The sequence below is a fragment of the Rhinopithecus bieti genome, unplaced genomic scaffold (genome assembly GCF_001698545.2).
Source record: "Rhinopithecus bieti isolate Rb0 unplaced genomic scaffold, ASM169854v2 scaffold_35856, whole genome shotgun sequence".
NCBI lineage: Eukaryota > Metazoa > Chordata > Mammalia > Primates > Cercopithecidae > Rhinopithecus > Rhinopithecus bieti.
In genome coordinates this window covers 3365495-3374698 of record NW_016815820.1, presented here as the reverse complement: position 1 = coordinate 3374698, position 9204 = coordinate 3365495, and the positions used below count along the sequence as shown (strand labels likewise).

Here is a 9204-nt window from a genome sequence, read left to right as displayed (position 1 = left end):
AAAAAAAAAAAAAAAAAAAAAAAGAAATTCTGAGCAAAGAAAGTCCCAAAAAGTAGAGGGATATTGAGGCCTGCTTTTGGAGTCCCCTCTGGTTTCTTGGAGGATCTTGTACATTCAGCAAATGTGCAGGGTGTTAAGAATTGGCATGGTCACTAGGGCACACTAATTCTACAACACCCGGAGTCTACAGGAAAGATGGCAAAACCAGGACACCTTCTTAAACAATAATAATGATAATAACAACAGCTACTTTATTATCCCCATTACACAGATGGGGAAACTGGGGCATCAAGAAGTCAGGTAACGACCAGGCACAGTGGCTCACGCCTGTAATCCCAGCACTTTGGGAGGCCGAGGCGGGCGGATCATGAGGTCAGAAGATCGAGACCATCCTGGCTAACACGGTGAAACCCCGTCTCTACTAAAATACAAAAAAATTAGCTGGGGTGGTGGCGGGCGCCTGTAGTCCCAGCTACTCGGGAGGCTGAGGCAGGAGAATGGTGTGAACCCGGGAGGCGGAGCTTGCAGTGAGCTGAGATCGCGCCACTGCACTCCAGTCTGGGCAGCAGAGTGAGACTCTGTCTCAAGAAAACAAAACAAACAAACAAACAAACAAAAAACAAAAAAAGAAGTCAGGTAACTTCCCCAACATCTCACAGTTGTGAGGCCAAAGCTGGGTTTGAGCAGTAAGGACGGTCTGACTGCAGACAGGGTTATAGTGAAGATTAAATATCTAAGAAATAATTCCTCGCACACATCCCATAACTAAATTAATGTTTTTTTGTTTGGGAATGGTGAGCCTCTTTCTCTTACTCAGTTTCTTAATCTGTAGGGAGCAAGAGCCTTTGGCCTTGCTGATCCACCTCTGACCATCTGCTGGGGCAAGGTGTGGTCAGCTCAGTTTTCAATTTTCTGGATGTGGATTTTGCCACTTAGTACTCAATCTGCAGGCAGATTAGCCATCTCCCTACTGGTCACTGCTTATTGGAATGTCATAAAAACAGAAAAAGTTTCAGCTCCAAACAAACAAACAGAAAATCTATTTTTTGAGATGGGGTCTCACTCTATAACCCAGATTGAAGGGCAGTAGCTCGATCATGGCTCACTGCAGCCTCAACCTCCCAGGCTCAGGCGATCCTCCCACTTCAGCCCCCCAAGCAGCTGGGACTACAGGCGCACACCACCACGCCCAGCTAATTTTCATACTTTTTTTTGTAGAGATGGGGTTTGCCATGTTGCCCAGGCTGGTCTGGCACTCCTGGGCTCAAGCAGTCCACCCGTCTCAGCCTCCCAAAGTGCTGGGATTACAGGCATCAGCCACTGCGCCTGGCCTTATAATGCATTTCTTTTCTTTTTCTTTTTCTTTTGAGACAGAGTTTCGCTCTTGTTGCCCAGGCTGGAGTGCAATGGCGTGATCTTGGCTCACTGCAATCTTCGCCTTCCAGGTTCAAGCAATTCTCCTGCCTCAGCCTCTCAAGTAGCTGTAACTACAGGCGCCCACCACCATGCCCAGCTAATTTTTTGTATATTTAGTAAAGACAGGGTTTCACCATGTTGGCCAGGTTGCTTTTAAACTCCTGACCTCGAGTGATCTGCCCACCTCGGCCTCCCAAAGTGCTGGGATTACAGGTGTGAGCCATCGCGCCCAGCCTAATGCATTTCACAGCTAATGCAGATGCTGTAGCTCCACTACAATTAATTGTGTTGACAGTAGAAATTTATTTTTGGATTATTTTAGTTTGGTTTGCTCAGGCCGTGTTTGCTAGGATAGATAACAGATAATTGAATGGGGGTACAGTGAAAACGACCTTGAGCTTAATGTAAAAAAACCTGAGTTTGCCTGTGAAACCTGTGAAATGGGAGAAGTGAAAAAATTAAATAAATAAATAAATAAAATATGAGTTTGGATCTGTTAGGATATTAATACTTGTGACCTCAGGCAATTCACTTAGCTTCTCTACACCTCATTTTCTTCATCTACGAAATTAAAGAGTTGGATTACACAGTCTCTAAAATCCCATCTGGTTCTAAATCCTTAGACTCCTTAGACTAAATCCTTAGTGTTTACCAAGCTGTAGAACAAAAGTGGAGGTTCTGAGGAGGTTTAGAGAAAAACCCCAAAGAACAAAAGAGCTTGTGTAGGGGTTTGGGGACTAAGACTCCTGGGTCCCAGGCTCAACACTCCACTGATCCATTAGGCAGAAACTTCCCATGCCCAGGTCCAACTGGCCAGTAGCAGGATGATGAGGAAACATTTCAGGGAACATGAGTAGAAACAGAGGAGACCCATCACTTCAGGGAGCAGCACCTTGACAAGGCAGGAGGATGAGAAGGACCTCTGGAGGGGTCTAAGCTGAGCTGCCCTGAGTCACAGAGACCACAGTGGAGTTTCTCCTGAGACAGGAGTGTCAGCTGGATGGGAACTGTGTCCCTCACAGGTGGGGTCAGAGGTTACCTTGGCCAGCAGCCGGCGCCCGTCATTATCTAGGATGAAAACAGCCTTGATGGTGTAGAGGGAAGGTTCCTGCAACTGACACCGGGGAGGAGAGTTCTGTTTGGCCCCTGACTCAAGGTGGACCCCCTGTCTCTATGGGATCTGCTGGCCCTAGGATACACCCTCAGGCTCCAGCAACCCCAGCCCTCAAGGTCCACAGCTGGTTCTGCCCAACCCTGTGCCACATGGGCCAACCCAGGTGCCCACTCCACTCCCAGGCAGATGTTCCACTGCAGGTCCCGAGTGGGCGCTGTGCCCGTTGGGTGCAGAAGGTCCTTCCGGGCCCAAGTTCTGTCATGCACTGACTGCTCCAGAGCCCGAGTCGGAGTGTATCACAGAACCTGGGCCGGGGGGGACAGCGGGCCGAGCCTCCTCCTTCCAGCTGATCCCTGGCCGGGCTGGACCTGCGCTCTCAGCGCGCCCCCAGGCCCTGGCCCGGGTGGACTCCAGCAGCATGCCCATCACCCACCGGTGATGGGAGGCGAGTCTGGGACGGACAGGCCACTCCTTATCCTCCCCGCGGAATCGCAACTCACCCGCCACCCCCCGTTCCAAACAGACCCAGAACTTCAGCCCCGCGCCGACAGACTCAGGACAGGCCTCCTCGCCGGTTGGCGCAGGGACGAACTTTTCCTCCCGGGTCCTGGGGCCGGTCAGGGGTGACACAAAGTTCCCAGCCGCTGGGCGCGCGAGTTCTGAGTTGGCTGCTCCCCTCAATCCTGCACCGTCCCGGCCCAGCTCCCGCCGCCCGGGACCCCCGCTCCCGCCCGCTCCGTACCCGCAGCCCCGAGGGCTCCCCGGCTCGAGAGGCGGGCGCCGGGCCCCCGCCTGGGCCGCCGCGGCCCCCTCCCCCGGGTGTGGACGTGGCCAGGCCTCGGGGGCCGCTGCATTCCCGCCTCGCACTGACAGCGCCGCCCGCCTCCTGCCCGCCGCCGCCGCCCCGCCTCCGCGCCCGCCCCGTGGCCCCCTCTCGCGCGTGGCCTTCCTTTCCTCGGGGCCCCGTTCTCTTGCTCATTCTCCCCGCTCTCCCCTCCTGCCCTCACCCCAGCTCTTCTTCCCCCACCTCTCCTCTCCCTCTCTCCTTGGCTCCTTCCCGAGTCCCTTACAGCCCCGAACTCTGCATCTTCAGGATGCCACAAGACCAGTCCTTGTCCTGCTTCCTGCCTGCTCTCTGGCCTGTGGCTTTGGTGCGCACCGGTGTCTGTAGGCTGTCCTGGGGCCAGCAGCAAACACAAGCAAAGCCCACTTTTGTCTGTTGACCTCTGGTAGGTACCATGGGGACAAATATGTCAGATCACCCTTTAGATCTCCGGGACAGGGTCTATAAGCAAGAGCACATGAGGACAGTTCTGGGGACACTCCTCTGTGAAGAGGCTTTCCCATTCCTCTCTCACTACTTGCAGAAGGGAACCATGGTCCTGGAGACACCTCCCCAGGCTCTTCTAAGACACAGGTATGGCACCATCAAAAGCAAGACAGACGCCCAGCAGCACAAATGCTCCACCAATGACATTGGGCTTTGCTTCATGTTTTGGTTTCTTTGGTCTAAGTGTACCAAAGACAAGCTCTCATTTCAGGATACACTGGCAAGTGGAAAATTCACACCCCAGTGATATGTATGTTAGTGGTACGTATGCATTTACCGGTAAAAACACTGTGCGTGTATTTTACATTTGACACCTTCACATACATTATCTAATATAGCCCACACCTGTGAGGTAGGCATAATGGACCCTCATTTTAAGGAGAGACTCAGAGGTTGTGTCACCTGTTCAAGACTATACAGCTAGTTGACTGGGAATAGAACCCAGATTTTTGACTCAAAATTTCTTCCCTATTCTTCTCTTCAAGCCCTCTTATGTTGTGGACTACAGTCACTTACCCTAGATGGTTACAGAATGGGGTTTTCCTCACTGAATGCATCAAGCCTTCTTATCTTCAAGCCTCTGCTGAAATATCATTACCAAAAGGTCCTCCTGACAGCCACCATATCTGACTTGATAGGTCTCTCCTGTCACATTCTCTATCTCAGTTCCTATTTCTTCCTTTCATTGCACTTTTCTCAATCTCTAAATATTATTTTTACTAATTTTGCTTGTTTGAGACATGGTCTCACTCTGTTGCCCAGGCTGGAGTGCAGTGGCTCCATCTCGGCTCACCTCAGCCTCAACCTTCTGGGCTCAGGCAATCCTCCCATCTCAGTCTCCCGAGTAGCTGGGACCACTGGTGCATGCAACCACTCCCAGATAATTTTGTTTTATTTTATTTTGTAGAAATAAGGTCTCAAGGTTGGGCTCAGTGGCTCACACCTGTAAACCCAGCACTTTGGGAGGCTGAGGTGGGCAGATGGCTTGAGCCCAGGAGTTCAAGACCAGCCTGGGCAACATGGTAAGACCTGGTCTCTACTAGAACTACAAAGAAATTAGCCAGGTAGGGTGGCGTGCACCTGTAGTCCTAGCTACTCAGAAGCCTGAGGTGGGAGAATCACCTGAGCCTGGGGGCTCAAGGCTGCAGAGCCATGATCATGCCACTGTGCTCCAGCCTGGGCAATGGGAGTGAGAACCTGTTTCAAAAAAGAAAAAAAAAAAGAAAAGAAAAAGGAAGAGGAGGAGGAGGAGGCAGAAGGGGAGGGGGAGGGGGAAGCAGAGGGTGATCAAGGTCTATGTTGCCCAGGGTGGTCTTGAACTCCTAGGCTCAAGTGATCCTCCCACCTCAGCTTCCCAGAGTGTTGGGATACAGGCGTGAACTATTCCCAGCCTTTACTAGTTTGTTTACAAGTGTTCCTTCTCCCCGCCCAGACTTTGAGCCCTGTGAGAATGAATGAATGTGACTTTTCTTTTTTTTTTTTTTTTTGAGACAGGGTCTTGCTCTGTCACCCAGGCAGGCTGGAGTATAGTGGTGTGATCATAGTTCACTGCAGCCTCAAACTCCCAGGCTCAGCTGGGCACGGTGGCTCACACCTGTAATCCCAGCACTTTGGGAGGCCAAGACAGGCAGATCACAAGGTCAGGAGTTTGAGACCAGCCTGGCCAACATGGTGAAACCCATCTCTACTAAAAATACAAAAGTCAGCTAGGTGTGGTGGGCGCCTGTAATCCCAGCTACTTGGGAGGCTGAGGCAGGAGAATCATTTGAACCTGGGAGGCGGAGGTTGCAGTGAGCCGAGATCTCACCACTGCACTCCAGCCTGCTGACGAAGCGAGACTCTGTCTCAAAAAAAAAGAAAACCAGAAAAAAATCTGTCATCACCAAGCCCTGTAAGAAACTTTGTGATCTGCTTGCCTCGGCCTCCCAAAGTGCTGGGATTATAGGCATGAGCCACTGCACCTGGCGGATAACAGCTATTTAATAAGCATTTGTGAAGTAAATGAATAAAGGAATTCAGGATGAGGGAGATCATGTATAAATATTCACAAACACCACATTTTAACTAATTAAAATGTACCTATAAATGATACCATATTGGCTGGGTGTGGTGGCTCATACCCGTAATAATCCCAGCACTTTGGGAGGCCAAGGCGGGCAGATCACTTGAGGCCAGGAGTTCGACACCAGCATATTTTATGTGCTGTACAAATATTTTTTGAGTGCTTAGTATGTACCAAATATTTTTCTAGCCACTAGGACACAATAGTAGACAAAAGAAAAATTTTGCTGTCATGGAACTTACAATCAAGTGTTTGTGTGTGTACATGCATGCGTTTCTGTGCAAGATACAGTACACAAATGGGTAAAGTAAATATTATGTGAGTTAGAGATAAGTGCTGCAAAGAAAAATAGAGCAGAAATGGGGTGTGGAAGCAAGCCAGAAAGCCATTTTCACAGTCCTCTGAGAAAACCTTTAAGAAGGTGACATTTGAACAAAGAGCTAAAGGAAAGGAGAAAGCAGACCACGCAGACATCTGAGGAAGCATCTACTGACCCTCCCTATATGATGACTTAGGAGGCACATCTGAACCTTTCTTGCAGGCTATCAGTTTTAACAGGGAACATAATGACACTATTTGATACAGCAGGCAGCGAAAAGATCCAGTACTTGGGCATTTTATTTCTTCAGATTCCAGATCATCAGAAGTTATGTTAATGGTCATGCTGGGTATGTTATTTTTTAAAAATACTGATTTGGTTATTTTGATGTCTTAATATTTCTGTGAGCTAGCCCATTTTTTTTTTTTTTGGCTCATATTTACAAAGACAGCATCAAAAAACCTCCAGGAGAATTTCTCAGCCTCTGTTTGGCATATGGTACCCACCATAAAAGACCAGCAGCCTCCAGAAGGGTCAGAGGAAGACCTGGGATGATAGGGGAGTTAGGGGGCTGGTTGGCTCCACCGGGGAGGTGGGGAAGCAGTCAGTTACACAGGTCGGTGATGGGAAGGCACTGGAGAGGGGCCAAGGGGATAGGAATCAGAGGAGCAGGCTGGGGAAGGAAGCTTAGGAACCACAAAGTTCTCATCACCCCCACCTCTACCACTGTTACTGGTTTTTTTTTGAGAAGGAGTTTCACTCTTGTTGTCCAGGCTGGAGTGCAATGGCATGATGAAGGCTCACTGCAACCTCCGCCTCCCAGGTTCAAGCGATTGTCCTGTCTCAGCCTCCTGAGTAGCTGGGATTACAGGTATGAGCCATCACACCCGGCTAACTTTTTTATTTTTAGTAGAGACAGGGTTTCATCATGTTGGTCAGGCTGGTCTTGAACTCCTGACCTCAGGTGATTTGCCTGCCTCGGCCTCCCAAAGTGCTGGGATTACAGGCGTGAGCCACTGTGCCCAGCTTTGTTGTTCCCATTCTTAAAATCTCTTTACATCTTTTCTTTTTTTTGAAATGGAGTTGCGCTCTGTCGCCCAGGCTGGAGTGCAATAGCACGATCTTGGCTCACTGCAACCTCTGCCTCCCAGGTTCAAGCAATTCTCCTGCCTCAGCCTCCCAAGTAGCAGGGATTACAGGCGTGTGCCACCATGCCCGGCTAATTTTTGTATTTTTAGTAGAGACAGGCTTTCACCATGTTAGCCAGGCAGGTCTCCAACTCCTGACCTTAAGTGATCTGCTTGCCTCGGCCTCCCAAAGTGCTGAGATTATAGGCGTAAGCCACAGTGCCTGGCCCATAATCTCTTTACATCTTAACTGTAGTAGTGAATAAGTAAATTCAGAGCCAAGTTCAACTTTTCAAGGACAAGATTCTCCCCAATGATAACCCCTCCCCAAACTCCTTCAACAGAGACCCCAGAACTTCTTTCTCTCCATGACACCTGCTTCCCCACACATCCTGAAGTGCACCTTTAATGCGGTTTTACGTAAACATGCGAGCTATGTGTGTCCAGTATTGGGACAGTGTCTTCCACAGAGCATGACCCTAAGAGGACTTTCCAGTTTAAGGCTGGCAGCACATGAGAAGCATGCACATGCAGCAGCAGACTCGGCGGGAGAGCCTCCCCAGCTTGAAGAAGCCAAGTTGGGTTCAAAAAGAATGCAGCTTTCATGTTTCTCTGCCCTCTGCTCCCTTCAGGTAGGTACAGTAGGGTGGGGAGGTAGGCTGTGCACATCCCTACCCAGCTGGAACCTGTTAAGTAGTGCACTCAGAATTGGTCCCTGCCCTATGGAGTCCCAGGAGGCAGGTGATTCAAACGAGGTTCTCCTCTGGGCCTTGGTATAGCTTGAAGGGGAGACCGTTTCATTTCCTCTGAGTCACCCTCCTGCTGCCACATTTCTGTGCTGTCTGTCCTAGGATTTCAGCATCTGTTCTAATGTGACAAGAAGAAACAGCTCCCTTGGGTACCAGCCACTCTCTATCCTTCCTGCTTAATGTCAAGAGGGGGAGGTGTGTGTGGAATATGAGGCGTGGAAGTGTGTGCTGGTGGCATCCTCTAGAGAGAAAACTAAAGCTTCCATGCTCTGTCTGTAGGATAGGCTTCTAGCAGACCATTCTAAGGACAGCTCTCATTTCTTCATCACCTTTGGCTTTCTCTGAGATAACTTTCTCTGAGATAAAGTTGTAGGGTAGGTGAAGAGAGGATTATTCAAGACAGTGCCTTATACTCAGCTCTTCCCCCGGGCATGAATGGCTTTATACACATGACCTGAGTTTTAAGATTTGTGAATATGTATATTGTTATCTCCATTTTTAGCTCAGGATGGCCCAACTAGTAAGACACAGAGCCAGATTTTCGAACCCAGCTGTAAGTCCAAAATATCCACTCCTCCCTCCTCTTAATGGCAGCTCCTTGATTGTGACATGTCACACAGAGCTATACAAAGAACACTACCTGGTATTGTTTGAGACAATATAGCAAGACATACAGGACAGTTGAACTCGGCTTCAAAAAATGTTACACTAAACACTAATGAACAATGAAATATTTTCATTGTAGAGGTGAAGAAAGAACATTTTAGGATTGAGAATAAGCATATCCTAAAAGTCAAATAGGCCGGGTGCAGTAGCTCATGCCTATAATCCCAGCACTTTGGGAGGCTGAGGTGGGCAGATCACTTGAGGTGAGGAGTTTGAGACCAGCCTGGCCAACATGGCAAAACCCTATCTTTACTAAAAATACAAAAATTAGTCAAGTGTGGTAGTGTGCGCCTTTAATACCAGACACTCAGGAGGCTGAAGCAGGCGAAACGCTGGAACTTGGGAGGCAGATGTTGCAGTGAGCTGAGATGGTGTCACTGCACTCCAGCCTGGACCACAGAGCGTCTCCATCTAAAAAAAA

At 49.4% G+C, this 9204-nt stretch overlaps 1 protein-coding gene across 4 annotated transcripts in view; it reads right to left on the bottom strand.

The window, feature by feature from the left end:
* COPZ2 (coat protein complex I subunit zeta 2) overlaps positions 1-3401 on the bottom strand; it is a 12125-nt gene extending 8724 nt beyond the window's left edge. Inside the window, exons 1-2 of one of the 4 annotated variants that reach the window (XR_001881836.1) lie at positions 3031-3116; positions 2456-2530 (exon numbers count right to left, since the gene is read on the bottom strand). The gene's annotated coding sequence lies outside the window, so the exon portion shown is untranslated. Of the gene's footprint in view, positions 1-2308; positions 2431-2455; positions 2531-3030; positions 3237-3272 lie in introns of those variants that run through there. The other 3 variants (XM_017853973.1, XM_017853974.1, XR_001881837.1) reach the window with 3 other exon arrangements.
* Positions 3402-9204: the final 5803 nt, after the last annotated feature.